This window comes from Schistocerca serialis, chromosome 1, assembly GCF_023864345.2.
Source record: "Schistocerca serialis cubense isolate TAMUIC-IGC-003099 chromosome 1, iqSchSeri2.2, whole genome shotgun sequence".
NCBI lineage: Eukaryota > Metazoa > Arthropoda > Insecta > Orthoptera > Acrididae > Schistocerca > Schistocerca serialis.
The window spans coordinates 271263284-271279770 of NC_064638.1; the positions used below are offsets into that span (position 1 = coordinate 271263284).

Genomic DNA, 16487 nt, shown 5'->3' on the forward strand with positions numbered 1-16487 from the left:
TTTACCCCTCTGTGAGTAAAGACGGTCAATGCCTTTGTGGGGAAATATCTGCTGTTGCCTGCGGAACCATGATTGTACCTGTATGTCCACCTCTTCGTCCGAAACAAATCGACGGCTCCAAATGTCAATCTTCAGGACTCCAAAAAAATGGAAATCGCGTGGGAAGAGATCGCGATGTGTAAGGGCTTCCCAGCGAAACTTTTTCAGGCTGCTCCAAACAACCTTGGCAACATGTGGACCCGCCATCTCGATAAGATTGTTTCGACTACGCTGCAGAAGTTTCGCTTGGAAGCTCTTGCACATCCTCGACCCAGTCGCAATCTCTTCCCACGCGATTTCCATATTTTTGGAGCTCAGAAGAAAGACCTTCGTGATCGTCCTCGGACGAGGATGTGTACGCCTAGGTACAGCTATGGTCCCGTAGGCAACCTCAAACTTCTTTCCATGACGGCATTGGCCATCTTGTCTCACAGGGGGTAAATATATTATTTCATTTGACTACCCCTTATATAAAAATAGGTTGTGATTCACATACAAAAAAGGAAATTTTCACTATTCACCTCGATTCTGGATTGCAACGAAAGAACTATCAAGTTTTTTACGTTGATTGTCTGCTTGCTGTTAAAATTTTAAACAAATCCGTACGATTCGTTGCCTGTCGCTGTAAAAGGCAGCCATAGAGTTCCGTTCTGTCCCGCAACCTACTCACTTTACGCTCAGATATCTCCTTGCGGTAGGGTTGTTACTCTCCCGCTTCAAATGTATTCGTCACCCCCCTCTCTCCCCATCTCCCTCCCCCCGTATTGTGTTGACACGGGCATCCAGTGACGTCTTACGCTTTCGTCAGATGAAGAAAAGATTGTGCGACAGACATTTCCTGAATAACGGAAAGGTGGGTTTGACGTGCAACGTTTCATCAACAGCCAAAATGCAGAGTCCCACATTCGAGGTCTCTGACAGGTCATCTGCGTTGGGAAAACTGTGTCGCATCGAGGGGTAAGTAAGTAGAGAATGGCGACCACCGTCACTAAGTCTCGCGGCCTGAGCTTAATTTTAGGGTTGCGTCCATCAGTCGGTAAAAGCGGAACCCTTATAGCATCGCTTTGTTGTCCGTCTGTCTGTCTCTCCGACTGCTAAAAATCCTTATTCTCAGGAATGAGCAGACGTATCAAGATGAAATTTATGTGTTATACTGATGTCTATAGTCCCTTTACGGTATAAAGAATTGAAACTACTACATCGCTGTATTCAAACGACATGGCCATTTACCTCACATAATTGATACTCTCAGACTCATTCGTCAAAACCAATAGTGTATTTCCCGTGCCTCCACAGTGACGAAATTTGGCGAGAAGTGAGGTCTCGCAGTACAAGTAAATGAAAAAAATCCGAAAACTGTTCATCTGTAATTATATAACAGGAAAAAAATATTTCTTTTGTCATTTTTTATCCGACGTCAAACTTGAAATTAAAACAATCAGTAGTTCTGCATTCAGGCTGACTGGGTAGAAGTGGTAAAAGTCAAATATCGGACAGGGAATGGCTTTATTGCTCATATGTCGCGTTTCGGAATTTATCCAACATCAGATATCAAGATCCGAATGAAACTTGTGTGGAATATGGGATGCAAATAAACGCAGTAAAAACAAAGAGTATGGTCATCAGTACAAGACGCAGACTGTCCAATATTAAAATAGGACAATCTTCCTTAGCCAAGTAAGTGCATTTAAATATCTTGGAAGCACAATAACTGAAGACTTGAGATGTCACCAGGAGGTGAAAACTGGAATTGCCATAGCGAAGGAGGCATTCAACAGAAAGAGGAGACTCTTATGTGGCAAAGAGACTCTTATGTGGCACATTAGATAAAGGTCTAAGGAAAAGGCTTGGCAGATGTTTTGTCTGGAGTGTGGCACTATATGGGGGAGAAACATGGACGCTGAGACGAGAGGATGAAAAAAGGTTAGAAGCATTTGAGATGTGGGAGTGGAGGAGAATGGAGAGAATAAGCTGGATGGAAAGAGTGAGCAATGAAAGAGCATTGGAAAGGGTTGGTGAGAGAAGATGTCTGCTGGAGGTTATAAGAGAAAGGAAAAAGAACTGGTTGGGACATTCATTGAGAAGGGAGTGCTTGCTAGCAGATGCTTTGGAAGGATTGGTTTGTGGGAGAAGACTAAGAGGAAGAAGGAGATACAAGATGATAGACGAGATAAAGGGAGGAGGAAATTATGCAGACCTGAAGAGGATGGCAGAAGACCGGACAGCCTGGAGAACTACCATGTGAAAACCTGCCGTTTGGCAGAACACTGATGATGATGAGATATCCAGCAGCTATTGCTGCACATAGATATGCCAGACTAGTCTGAGAATATTTGTTTCACATAAAAGTTGAAAAGCCATATACACGTGCTATCGCTCCTGGATGTCAGATGATGGAGAAATTCCTATCGCGTCATATGGGCAATAAAGTTATTCCTTGTCTGGTGTTTGGCTTCTACCAGTCAGACTGACTGGAGAACTACTCATTATTGTAACAATGGTCGCCTGACTCCAGCGTGACTTCATCTCGCATTTATATTGTTGTTGTTGTTGTGGTCTTCAGTCCTGAGACTGGTTTGATGCAGCTCTCCATGCTACTCTATCCTGTGCAAGCTTCTTCATCTCCCAGTACCTACTGCAACCTACATCCTTCTGAATCTGCTTAGTGTATTCATCTCTTGGTCTCCCTCTACGATTTTTACCCTCCACGCTGCCCTCCAATGCTAAATTTGTGATCCCTTGATGCCTCAAAACATGTCCTACCAACCGATCCCTTCTTCTAGTCAAGTTGTGCCACAAACTTCTCCCCAATCCTATTCAATACTTCCTCATTAGTTACGTGATCTACCCACCTTATCTTCAGCATTCTTCTGTAGCACCACATTTCGAAAGCTTCTATTCTCTTCTTGTCCATCTAGTTATCGTCCATGTTTCACTTCCATACATGGCTACACTCCATACAAATACTTTCAGAAACGACTTCCTGACACTTAAATCTATACTCGATTTTAAAAAATTTCTCTTCTTCAGAAACGCTTTCCTTGCCATTGCCAGTCTACATTTTATATCCTCTCTACTTGGACCATCATCGGTTATTTTACTCCCCAAATAGCAAAACTCCTTTACTACTTTAAGTGCCTCATTTCCTAATCTAATTCCCTCAGCATCACCCGACTTAATTTGACTACATTCCATTATCCTCGTTTTGCTTTTGTTGATGTTCATCTTATATCCTCCTTTCAAGACACTGCCCATTCCGTTCAACTGCTCTTCCAAGTTTTTCGCTGTCTCTGACAGAATTACAATGTCATCGGCGAACCTCAAAGTTTTTACTTCTTCTCCATGAATTTTAATACCTACTCCGAATTTTTCTTTTGTTTCCTTTACTGCTTGCTCAATATACAGATTGAATAACATCGGGGAGAGGCTACAACCCTGTCTCACTCCTTTCGCAACCACTGCTTCCCTTTCATGTCCCTCGACTCTTATAACTGCCATCTGGTTTCTGTACAAATTGTAAATAGCCTTTCGCTCCCTGTATTTTACCCCTGCCACCTTCAGAATTTGAAAGAGAGTATTCCAGTCAACATTGTCAAAAGCTTTCTCTAAGTCTACAAAAGCTAGAAATGTAGGTTTGCCTTTTCTTAATCTTTCTTCTAAGATAAGTCGTAAGGTCAGTATTGCCTCACGTGTTACAACATTTCTACGGAATCCAAACTGATCTTCCCCAAGGTAGGCTTCTACCAGTTTTTCCATTCGTCTGTAAAGAATTCGCGTTAGTATTTTGCAGCTGCGACTTATTAAACTGACAGTTCGGTAATTTTCACATCTGTCAACACCTGCTTTCTTTGGGATTGGAATTATTATATTCTTCTTGAAGTCTGAGGGTATTTCGCCTGTCTCATACATCGTGCTCATCAGATGGTAGAGTTTTGTAAGGACTGGCTCTCCGAAGGCTGTCAGTAGTTCTAATGGAATGTTATCTACTCCCAGGGCCTTGTTTCGACTTAGGTCCTTCAGTGCTCTATCAAACTCTTCACGCAGTATCTTATCTCCCATTTCGTCTTCATCTACATCCTCTTCCATTTCCATAATATTGTCCTCAAGTACATCGCCCTTGTATAAACCCTCTATATACTCCTTCCACCTTTCTGCCTTCCCTTCTTTGCTTAGAACTGGGTTGCCATCGGAGCTCTTGATATTCATACAAGTGGTTCTCTTCTCTCCAAAGGTCTCTTTAATTTTCCTGTAGGCAGTATCTATCTTACCCCTAGTGAGATAAGCCTGTACATCCTTACATTTGTCCTCTAGCCATCCCTGCTTAGCCATTTTGCACTTCCTGTCGATATCATTTTTGAGACGTTTGTACTCCTTTTTGCCTGCTTCATTTACTGCATTTTTATATTTTCTCCTTTCATCAATTAAATTCAATATTTCTTCTGTTACCCAAGGATTTCTATTAGCCCTTGCCTTTTTACCTACTTGATCCTCTGCTGCCTTCACTACTTCATCCCTCAGAGCTACCCATTCTTCTTCTACTGTATTTCCTTCCCCCATTCCCGTCAATTGTTCCCTTATGCTCTCCCTGAAACTCTCTACAACATCTGGTTCTTTCAGTTTATCCAGGTCCCATCTCGTTAAATTCCCCCCTTTTTGCAGTTTCTTCAGTTTCAATCTGCAGTTCATAACCAATAGATTGTGGTCAGAATCCACATCTGCCCCTGGAAATGTCTTACAATTTAAAACCTGGTTCCTAAATCTCTGTCTTACCATTATATAATCTATCTGATACCTTTTAGTATCTCCAGGATTCTTCCAGGTATACAACCTTCTTTTATGATTCCTGAACCGAGTGTTAGCTATGATTAAGTTATGCTCTGTGCAAAATTCTACAAGGCGGCTTCCTCTTTCATTCCTTCCCCCCAATCCATATTCACGCACTATGTTTCCTTCTCTCCCTTTTCCTACTGACGAATTCCAGTCACCCATGACTATTAAATTTTCGTCTCCCTTCACTACCTGAATAATTTCTTTTATCTCTTCATACATTTCATCTATTTCTTCATCATCTGCAGAGCTAGTTGGCATATAAACTTGTACTACTGTAGTAGGCATGGGCTTTGTGTCTATCTTGGCCACAATAATGCGTTCACTATGCTGTTTGTAGTAGCTAACCCGCACTCCTATTTTTTTTATTCATTATTAAACCTGCTCCTGCATTACCCCTATTTGATTTTGTATTTATAACCCTGTAATCACCTGACCAAAAGTCTTGTTCCTCCTGCCACCGAACTTCACTAATTCCCACTATATCTAACTTTAACCTATCCATTTCTCTTTTTAAATTTTCTAACCTACCTGCCCGGCTAAGGGATCTGACATTCCACGCTCCGATCCGTAGAACGCCAGTTTTCTTTCTCCTGATAACGACGTCCTCCTGAGTAGTCCCCGCCCGGAGATCCGAATGGGGGACTATTTTACCTCCGGAATATTTTACACAAGAGGACGCCATCATCATTTAATCATACAGTAGAGCTGCATGTCCTCGGTAAATTATTGAAATTAAAATATTCTCGAAAATTTTGTAAACACTGGGACTGATTTCTTGCCAGTATCAATTTCAATAACAGGCAAAAATGGTCGAGATTCGCGATTTACGCAATGGATCAACTGTCTACGCACTGACCAGCCAAAACATTATGGTCGCTGCACACCGCGATTTTGGATACCGTCTGGTGACGTTGCGAGCACGTGACGCGCTATAAAAAGTGTGTAAGCGCAGCAGAGACGAATGGGGATCACCCTAGCTTAGATATGGGCTCTGCAAATGGGGAAGAGAGAAATGCCTTTGTCTAAGGAGAGATTCTTGTAAACGAGTATCTCCAAGACGGCGAAGCTGGTCGAATGTTCACGCCCTTTCGTCATGAGCATCTTCGGAAAGACGCAGGACAGTGAAACTACCACGAAACACTAAATGGTTCGACGTCCACGACTCTTCACAGAAAGCAGGGTTCAGAGGCTTGTCTGCTCTGTAAAGTCGGAATAACGGCGATCTGTGGCATGTCTGCCGAAAGAGCTTAATGCTCCTGCACACAGGAGTGTTTCGGAGCACACCGTTCATCGTACATTGTTGAACATGGAGCTTTGCAGCAGACCACCCTGAGGTGTTCACATGTTGAGCCAACGGCGTCGTCTATTACGATTGCAGTGGCCACGGGACCATCGGGATTCGACCTCGATCATGGAAACGTGTCGGCTCTTCGAGTGAATCACATTTTTGCTACATTAGGTCGATGGTCATCTCCGCAAAGGCCGTCATCGAGGTGAAAAGCGTCTCGAAAACTGCAGCGCGAGTAGGACGCAGGCTGGTGAGAGCAGTATTATGCTACGGGAGACGTTCTCCCGCGCTTGCATAGGGCCTGTGGTATTAATCGAAGAAACACTGACAGCTGAGAACCACCTGGATCCCTTAATGCTTGATGTCTTCCCCGACGCCAGCAGTATAATTGTCTGTGCGGAACCGTGCCACGGTGGTTTGAGGAGTATTATAGTGAACTCACGTTGATTTCCCGCCGACCAGACTCGCCTGATATAAATCCTATGGGACCCATCCGGGTCGCTATCGGATACAATCACCTCGTACGCAGATCTGCGACCCGTTACTCATGCGCATTACATGATCTGTGCGTAGACATCTAATGCCGCATACCTCCACAAACCTACCAACAAAGTGTCGGTTCCGTGATACGCAGAATCAGTTATGTACGAGGGGCGTTTGAAAAGTTCGTGCAAAAATAAAAACTACATACGTGTTTGGGGTAAACCTTTTTTATTTTTCGATATAGTCTCCTTTTATACATATACACTTCGTCCAACGCTGTTCTCATTTGTTGATCCATTCCGAATAATAGAAATTGTCCAAGTCTGCAAAATAGCTATTAGTTGCTGCAATCACCTCCTCATTTGAATAAAATCTTTGTCCCGCCAGCCATTTCTTCAAATTGGGGAACAAATAGTAGTCTGAGGGAGCCAAGTCTGGAAAATTGGGGGGATGTGATACGAGTTGGAATCCCATTTCCGTAAGTGTTGCCACCAGAACTGCTGAGGTGTGTGCTGGTGCATTGTCGTGATGGAGAAGAACCTTTTTGCGGTCCAATCGCCGGCGTTTTTCTTGCAGCTCGGTTTTCAAACGGTCCAATAACGATGAATAATATGCACTTGTCATAGTTTTACCCTTTTCCAGATACTCGATGAGGATTATCCCTTCCGAATCCCAAAAGACAGTCGCCATAACCTTTCCGGACGAAGGAATGGTCTTCGTCTTTTTTTGGTGCTGAAACTCCCTTGGTAACCCATTGTTTAGATTGTTGTTTGGTCTCAGTAGTATAGTAATGTATTCATGTTTCATCCACAGTGACGAAAAGACGCTTAAAGTCCTGCGGATTCTTCCTGAACAGCTGCAAACCATCCTTGAAACACTTCGTACGATTCCGTTTTTGGTCAAGCGTGAGCAATCGCGGAAGCCATCTTGCAGACAGTTATCTCATGTCCAAATGTTTACGCAAAATATTATGTACCCATTTAATTATACGCGCCCACAGCAGAAGCAATCTCATGCACCTTAACTCTTCTGTCATCCATCGCCATATCATGGATTTTATTAATGATTTCTGAAGTCGTAACCTCCACTTGCCGTCCAGAACATTCAACATCACTTGTGCCGATGTGCCCACTCCGAACATTTTGAAACCACTTATAAAGTGTTCTAATCGAAGGTGCAGAGTCACCGTAATGTTTATCAATCTTCTCTTTAGTCTCCTGAGGCGTTTTGCCTTTCATAATCCAATGTTTAATCACCAAACAAAATTCATTTTCGTCCAATTTTTGACAATCACTCGACTTCCTTGATTCACACGAATGCCAAACACAAAGAAATGGACCTATATGGCCTTCGACCATAGATACTAGTAGACTGGTCTTGGTGTGCAGAAGCTATAGGGCTGGTGTGGCTCCAACATAAACCACGTGACTGTTGGCAAAACGTGGCGAGATTTCAAATCAGCGGTCTGCCATCCTATGTTTGTATCGTATTTTACACACATTTCTCAATTGACTGCCAAACGCTTCCAACAAAAATTACTTTTTTATTTGTGAAAAACTATGTCAGAACTACATTTGACCTGGATTTGTTCACAGTACCATTTATAAAATCTAACAAATACATCGAACGCCCCTCTGGTGGGCAGCGGGACGAAATTACTATAAACTATCAATTAATGTAAAATGTCGTTAAAATTCTTTTAAACAGTAAGAGTGGGCTCGTGTCAAAACTTTACATATTGAATTCGCCGCGTTTTGAGCTCTAGCCACTTATAAAAGAAATGGGATGTGGGAATTATGTCAACTATAGGTGCCAACATTGTCTACTTTAGGAGCAGGTCCATTTTAGAGTATCAATTTTAGGTGCACTTCAAAGGTTAAGTTCCTACTATTTTTACAAAAGTTTGAACTGTCAGTTTAAAAAAAAATGATATTTTAGATGAAAGGTGAGACTTTGAAGTTTCAGAAAATAATTTTGGAGCCCACATTTATTTAATAGTATTAGAAGGTAGAAAAAAATTCTCTTCATGTGTCGACTATAGGTGCTCTTACCTTATTACAATCTCACTTGTATATACAGAAAGGCGCGTATGTGCAGATGGCTTAAAGTTTTTCCGTTTCAGGGCCTGTATCCAAAGCTGCCTTCGGTTTTCATCCTTAGTGAACCTATGAGTAGGAACGAGAAACAGTTATACTTGCTTCTGTAACCGAATTATCACAGACACTTTCCAAAATGTAATATGCGTCTGACTTTACAGGCATGACTTTCAACACCTTAATTTACGTGATACTCTATTTCAACAAAAAGAAGTCACTTCAGCAGATTTCAATAAACGCATCTGCACTATCATAGAAAAACATGTGAAATGTAATGCCATTTCCCCCGACAAAACGCTGAATACAGCCATAAGCGCAACACGAAACAATCATGTTTTGCCAACATTCACGTGACTTTAGCCCAGAGATGCTGGAGCCACGAAAATGACGTCAGGGCCGGTCTATTATATTTATGGTCGAAGAATATGGATGAAACTTGGTGTGTGTTCTTTCCACACATGCCACTAACTAAACATGACATCGATACGCGCCGGTGGTGCCATCTCTCGGACTTTGCTCGGACTTTTCAAACGCCGCTCGTATTTCGTTCCAAAGATGGACAAACGTGCTATTAAGGAGGTGGTCATAATGTTTTGGCTCATCAGTGTACATAATTAAGTTTGAATGGAAGCCGCAGTGCGCCAGTCCTACTCGCCCCGAGAAACTTTTTCCACGGTGATGATTACAGATCTACGAGTAGCCACCGTGCACTGGGAGAGGGTGTGGTAGACTGCGGATTTTCCGAGACCAGACCGAGCCACACGTGTCGAGTTTTTAAGACGGACCAGAGAGCCGGGGCGGCCGCGGTTGCCTGGACGCATCTGGCGCGACTCGGTCCGCCACCACGACTGTTCTGGCCGTAATTAAAACGGCCCGCCCTCGCCCCCTTCCACCCGCCTCTATCGGATCCCCATTAGGCGCGCCTGATATCCACTTAGGCCTGCGGGCTGCACGCCGCACGTGTCCCGTATCCGTTTCCGCTCCCAGCTTTTGTCCCGCTGTGTGCCGTCTCTGACCTCTTCCGCGCTCCGGGCGCGGACATGCGCGCTGATGCGCAATTCATTTCACATGCTCACCACTCAGCTATTTGATTTTCTGGCGTAGAAAACGCCGCTCTATTCCTCCTTAAAATACACTACTGGCCATTAAAATTGCTACACCACGAAGATGACGTGCTACAGACGCGAAATTTAACCGACGAGAAGAAGATGCTGGGATGTGTAAATGATTAGCTTTTCAGAGCATTCACACAAGGTTGGGGCCGGTGGTGACACCTACAACGTGCTGACATGAGGAAAGTTTCCAACCGATTTCTCATACACAAACAGCAGTTGACCGGCGTTGCCTGGTGAAAAGTTGTTTTGATGCCTCGTGTAAGGAGGAGAAATGCGTTCCATCACGTTTCCGACTTTGATAAAGGTCGGATTGTAGCCTATCGTGATTGCGGTTTATCGTATCGCGATATTGCTGCTCGCGTTGGTCGAGATCCAATGACTGTTAGCAGAATACGGAATCGGTGGGTTCAGGAGGGTAATACGGAACGCCGTGCTGTATCCCAACGGCCTCCTATCACTAGCAGTGGAGATGACAGGCATCTTATCCGCATGGCTGTAACGGATCGTGCAGCCACGCCTCGATCCCTGAGTCAACAGATGGGGACGTTTTCAAGACAAGAAGCATCTGCACGAACAGTTCGACGACGTTTGTTGCAGCACGGGCTATCAGCTGAGACCATGGCAGCGGTTACCCTTGTCGCTGCATCACAGACAGGAGCGCCTGCGATGGTATACTCAACGACGAACCTGGGTGCACGAATGGCAAAACGTCATTTTTTCGGATGAATCCAGGTTCTGTTTATAGCATCGTGATTGTCGCATTCTTGTTTGGCGACATGGCGGTGAACGCACGTTGAAAGCGTGAATTCGTCGTCGCCATACTGGCGTATCACCCGGCGTGATGGTATGGGGTACCATTGGTTACACGTGTCGATCACCTCTTGTTCGCATTGACGGCACTTTTAACAGTGGACGTTACGTTTCAGATGTCTTACGACCCGTGGCTCCACCCTTCGTTCGATCCCTGCGAAACCCTACATTTCAGCAAGATTATGCACGACCGCATTTTGCAGGTCATGTACGGCCCTTTCTGGATACAGAAAATGTTCGACTGCTGCCCTGGCCAGCACATTCCCCAGATCTCTCACCAGCTGAAAACGTCTCGTCAATAGTGGCTGAGCAGCTGGCTCGTCACAATACGCCAGCCACTACTCTTGATGAACTGTGGTATCGTGTTGAAGCTGCATGGGCAGCTGTACCTCTACACGCCATCCAAACTCTGTTTGACTCAATGCCCAGGCGTATCAAGGCAGTTATTACGGGGCAGAGGTGGTTGTTCTGGGTACTGATTTCTCAGGATCTATGCACCCAAATTGCGTGAAAATGTAATCACATGTCGGTTCTAGTATAACATATTTGTCCAATGAATACCCGTTTAACCACGTCGGTTCTAGTATAACATATTTGTCCAATGAATACCCGTTTATCATTGCCCAGGCGTATCAAGGCAGTTATTACGGGGCAGAGGTGGTTGTTCTGGGTACTGATTTCTCAGGATCTATGCACCCAAATTGCGTGAAAATGTAATCACATGTCGGTTCTAGTACAACATATTTGTCCAATGAATACCCGTTTATCATCTGTATTTTTTCTTGGTGTAGCAATTTTAATGGCCAGTAGTGTATATGAAAGGAAGTAGTGAAGAGACTCAGGTTCGGAGCAGTCTGGTCCCTTCAATCCCACAAAGCTACCAACCAACCAATTCAGGTTCGGCAGTGTTTAGCAACAGTTCCACAAGGCCTCCCTCTCCCTGGGACGGAGATACTAAGTTTTTGTTTTAGAGTACGACAGTGCGCCACAGTCTGCGGGTTAATTACCCCATAGGTGCGTAAAATATAATGTCCTGAAGGTTAAAGACGAAGGGGTTCAGTTGTATTTCGGCCACCAAACTAAATTATTTTCAAAAGAGATGAAAATATTATCATTGTCTTTTAAGACTGTAACACTAATTGGTTACCTCTTAAATGAAAGTTCCGCCGTTGTACCTGAAGATCGTTTATTCTCCTGTACAGTCGTGATTTCGGCTTTTGGGCGTTTTCAGCTACAACAGCATTGCGCACGATGACTCTTCTATAAACGAAGTCACTTTCGAAATATATTAAACTTGGTTATATAACGTAGATGCCACAGGATAAAAACGAGAACATATTCACAAAGTGTCTGGCAGGAATAAAAGAAACATGCATGACATACACCGAATAACTCTTGACAGTTATTCAGTGTATGCCATACATTTTTGTTATTTCTGCCATATACTTTGTTCTCTTTCTTATGCTTTGTCATCTGCATTATACAACCAAGTTTCATGTAGTTCGACAGTGATTTTGTTTATAGAAACCCGATCATGCCCAATATTATGGTGCTTGAAAATCGTGATAGTACGCAGAATAAACGATCTATACAGCAAACAGCGGAACTTTCATTTAAAAAATATTACATGACTATCGCCGCAAAGCATGGTAAAATTATCAACTGATTAAACCGAATACTAGGATTAACGCGTGACATAGTGTGGTGGAGGTTACAGTTTTCTGAAACGAATACGTAAATAGCTTCCTCACATAGCCGACCTACTACTTACTTACTTTGTACCATGAGTCCATGACAGTAAAACTGAGACATAATATAAAATAATTACTCATGAGAATCCATTTCAGAGTTTTAGGTAGCTCCCGCAAAAGATCAGAAATTCGTACATTATTCACTTTGCAGCAACAAGCTGCTAATAGGTAGCGCAACACAAAAGTAACTATGTAATACCTATTACACTGCTGCACTGTGTACGGACTACTACTACTACTACTACTACTACTACTACTACTATTATTATTATTATTATTATTATTTATTTCTTGTCTCAGACGCTATGTCTGGTTAAAAATGGAAAGTGACGCGGACCTTGATCAAGCGTGACTTCCTTTTAACTGTACGGTATATGTTACATTGCATGTAGGAACTTTCGGGTAATTGAACAAGTGTCAATAATTACAGATTTCTGTAGTTGTATATATAAGTTTGGATGTAGCTGTATTGCATTGATGTACTGGTGGATATTGTGTGGTATGACTCCTGTAGTTGATAGTATAATTGGTATAATGTCATCTTTACCCTGATGCCACATGTCCTTGACTTCCTCAGCCAGTTGGATGTATTTTTCAATTTTTTCTCCTGTTTTCTTTTGTATATTTGTTGTATTGGGTATGAATATTTCGATTAGTTGTGTTAATTTCTTCTTTTATTATTATTATTATTATTATTATTGTAACTAGTGGCAATGTCCATACGGAAAGCACAGCCTGTCTGAAGTCTTCCAATTTCTGCCACCGAGCGAGGTGGCCCAGTGGTTAGCAAATTGTACTCGAATCCGGGAGGACGACGGCTCATATCTGCGTCCGGCCATCCAGACTTAGGTCTTTTTTTATTTCTCTAAGTCGATCAAGGTAAATGACGTCGTGGTTCTTTTGAAAGGTCACGTCCCCATCCTTGACACAGTGCGAGCTTGTACTCCGTCACTAATGACATAGGTGACGACTGGACATTAAAACCCAGTCTTCTTTCCTTCCTTCAGTTTCTGTCGTATCAGAAGTAAGGAGTCCCTCAATCAAGTGATTTCCAAGCAGTAAGTATAGCGCACAGATTTCAGCTTTGATGTTAAATGATGGAGCGGAGTGTTTGTGAAGCATTTGTCGCTAGGAAGAGCAGTGGTTTGGAAAAGCGTGTTTCGTAACAAATGTCTACCTGGATGTGGATAGTTAACTTTTTGTTCTGAGTAGGAGTTGTAAATAGCACTTGCGGTACACTGAGAATTATTTCATCGTTCTATAAAAAATGTTTGTTAGAAAGAAGCAGTACCAATTGTCTCATTAGTTCGTGGCTTCATAAAACTCCGAGAAAAACTATGTATAATTTATCTTTCATCTTTTTAAAAATAAGTGTTAGTAGAAGATTCGTTTTCATTCCGGTGTTTAGATAGGCACTATGTTGGTGATGGTTAGGCGCGACTACTGGCTAACATCTCTTTGCACTGAGTTCTCAGATAGGGTGGGAACCACTGGCTAACTAGATGGAACCACTCCAGTTACGCCAAGTGAGCCAAGGCAACAAAATTGGGGAGAGTATATTTTGCAGTTGTATTTTTGTTTGTTGCGGTTTTGTATTAGCCAACAGTAAAACACTGAAAAAGGAATCGTGTTAGTGTTGCAAGCAATATCACTAGACTATGTTATTCCATAGACGGGTTCCTTTTGCTTCATTTTAGGTCATTTTGATCTCAATGAACAGGCTAAGCAGCAATGAGGATTAAACAAAAAATGGAGAGATGTCGCAAAGTGCATTAGTCTTAATCCAATTCCTAACGTGCAAAAAATTTCCTAACGTGCATAAAATAGAAGCCGGGACGATTGACGGAGGTCAGTAAAAAGGGCATTAGCTTGAGGATACACGACTTTGAATTCTGATCTACGTGTGCGCCTACTCTCAGCAGGTCACCTAACGGCGTGTGGCGGAGATTACTTCTGATACCATAATCTCTACCTCCCCCTCCCCTCCTCTCCATTTCTGTCCCATTCTCGAATGTTGAATTGGGCGGTCTATAAACCTCCGTATGACCTCTAATTTGTCTGATTTCGTCTTTAAGATCATTTTACGAGACATATATTCTGTAAATACATTTGTGTGTGTGTGTGTGTGTGTGTGTGTGGGTGGGTGGGTGGGTGGGTGGGTGGGTGGGTGGGTGGGTGTGGGTGGGTGGGTGGGTGTGGGTGGGTGGGCGGGTGGGTGGGTGGGTGCGCGCGAGTGCGTGCGGGGCAAGCAAACTTGACAGAGTTGCTCAAAATAGCTTGGCCCATTATGCAGAAAGACATTATCGTTCTCAGTGCTTGACGAGTCCACATCTTTGTTCGAAGGGCCGGCCATGTTAAGGCCCTCGTAAACGGCGAAACTTGTTTGTCAAATTCACTCTTGAACAGCCAGAGATATGTCAAACAAGCCGATAAACCTACCAACAAAGCTTGTTAATTTAATTTCATTTTTGAATCATACATTAGTGGGAGTGGCTACAAATGCAGCTCTACCATTCTGGCAATGACTCTAGCACTGAGTTTTTAGAAGAAGAAGAAGAAGAAGAAGGAGAAGAGAGCAAGACACTGGTGCAGGGAAAGTTTTAAAATGGTAGAGAAATATACACATGGCAACCTGTTAAACGGAATGTTACACTCGGAATATGCTGATTACAACTTTCTGCGAATCGACAGTGAAACTTTTAGTAACTTGTTTAAGTTATTTAGCCCAGACACTGAAAAAGAAGATACAAGTACTCGTATGCGAACATTTTTTCTATTCTGATTGGCAATCTAATGACTGTTCATCAAAGTACCACAACGTGGGAACATATAGCATACTTGTGCGCTTTGCGCAGAATATTGAATTTCTTCGTAACCTCTTCCTGCGTAATATATGGCTGAGGAAGATGCGGCATCTCTTTCATTCTATTAATTGCCAGCGCTAATTTAGAAGTAACTAACTTAGAAGTAGGCGACCACGCTGTAGCGAAGCAGCTTAAAACACTTAAGACAGACAAGACCTCCGGCCCAGATTGTACATCAGTCAGGTTCCTTATCGAGTACGCTGATAATAGCCCTATACTTACCAGTCGTTTATAATCGCTCGTTAGTAGAAAGATCAGTACTCAAAGACTGGAAGGCTGCAGGAGTCATACCGATATCCAAGAACGGAAATAGGAGTAATCAGCTGAATTACAGACCCATATCACTAACGTCGAATTGCAGTGGGATTTTGGAACATATACTGTTCTCGAACGCTGTGAATCACCTCGAAGAAAACGATTTATTGACAAATAGCCGATACGGATTCATAAAATATCGTTCGCGTGAAACACAACTAGCTCTTTATTCTCACGAAGTAATAAGTGATATCGACAGGGAATGTCAAATTGATTCCATATTTTTAGATTTCCAGAAGGCTTTCGACACCGTTCCTCACAAGCGTCTACTAATCAAACTGCGTGCCTACGGAGTATCGCCTCAGTTGTGCAACTGGATTCGTAATTTCCTGTCAGAAAGGTCACAGTTCGTAGTAATAGACGGAAAGTCTTCGAGTAAAACGGAAGTAATATCCGGCGTTTCCCAAGAAAGTGTTACAGACCCCTCTTGTTCCTGGTCTACGTGAACGATGAAGAATACAATATAAGTAGCAGTCTTGGATTGTTTGCAGATGATGCTGTAATTGTCGTGCGGTTCTAGGCGCTGCAGTCCGGAACCGCGGGACTGCTACGGTCGCAGGTTCGAATCGTGCCTCGGGCATGGATGTGTGTGATGTTCTTAGGTTAGTTAGGTTTAAGTAGTTCTAAGTTCTAGGGGACTGATGACCTAAGATGTTAAGTCCCATAGTGCTCAGAGCCATTTGATGCTGTAATTTATCGTCTTGTCATCTGATGATCAAAACAAATTGCAAAATGATTTAGACAAGATATTTGTTCGGTGTGGAAACTAGCAGTTGACTCCAAATAATGTCAAGTGTGAAGTCATCCACATGAGTACCAAAGGGAACAACGTCCGCCATCTCGTCAGATTTTCCGTCCGTCAGAATCTGTGTAAAACATTTCTAACACACTCTATT

General features: G+C 43.0%; 1 protein-coding gene across 1 annotated transcript in view; it reads left to right on the top strand.

The window, feature by feature from the left end:
• The window catches only part of LOC126465293 (zinc finger protein 541-like), a 677038-nt gene that overhangs the window by 388096 nt on the left and 272455 nt on the right, over nt 1–16487 (top strand). The window lies entirely within an intron of this gene.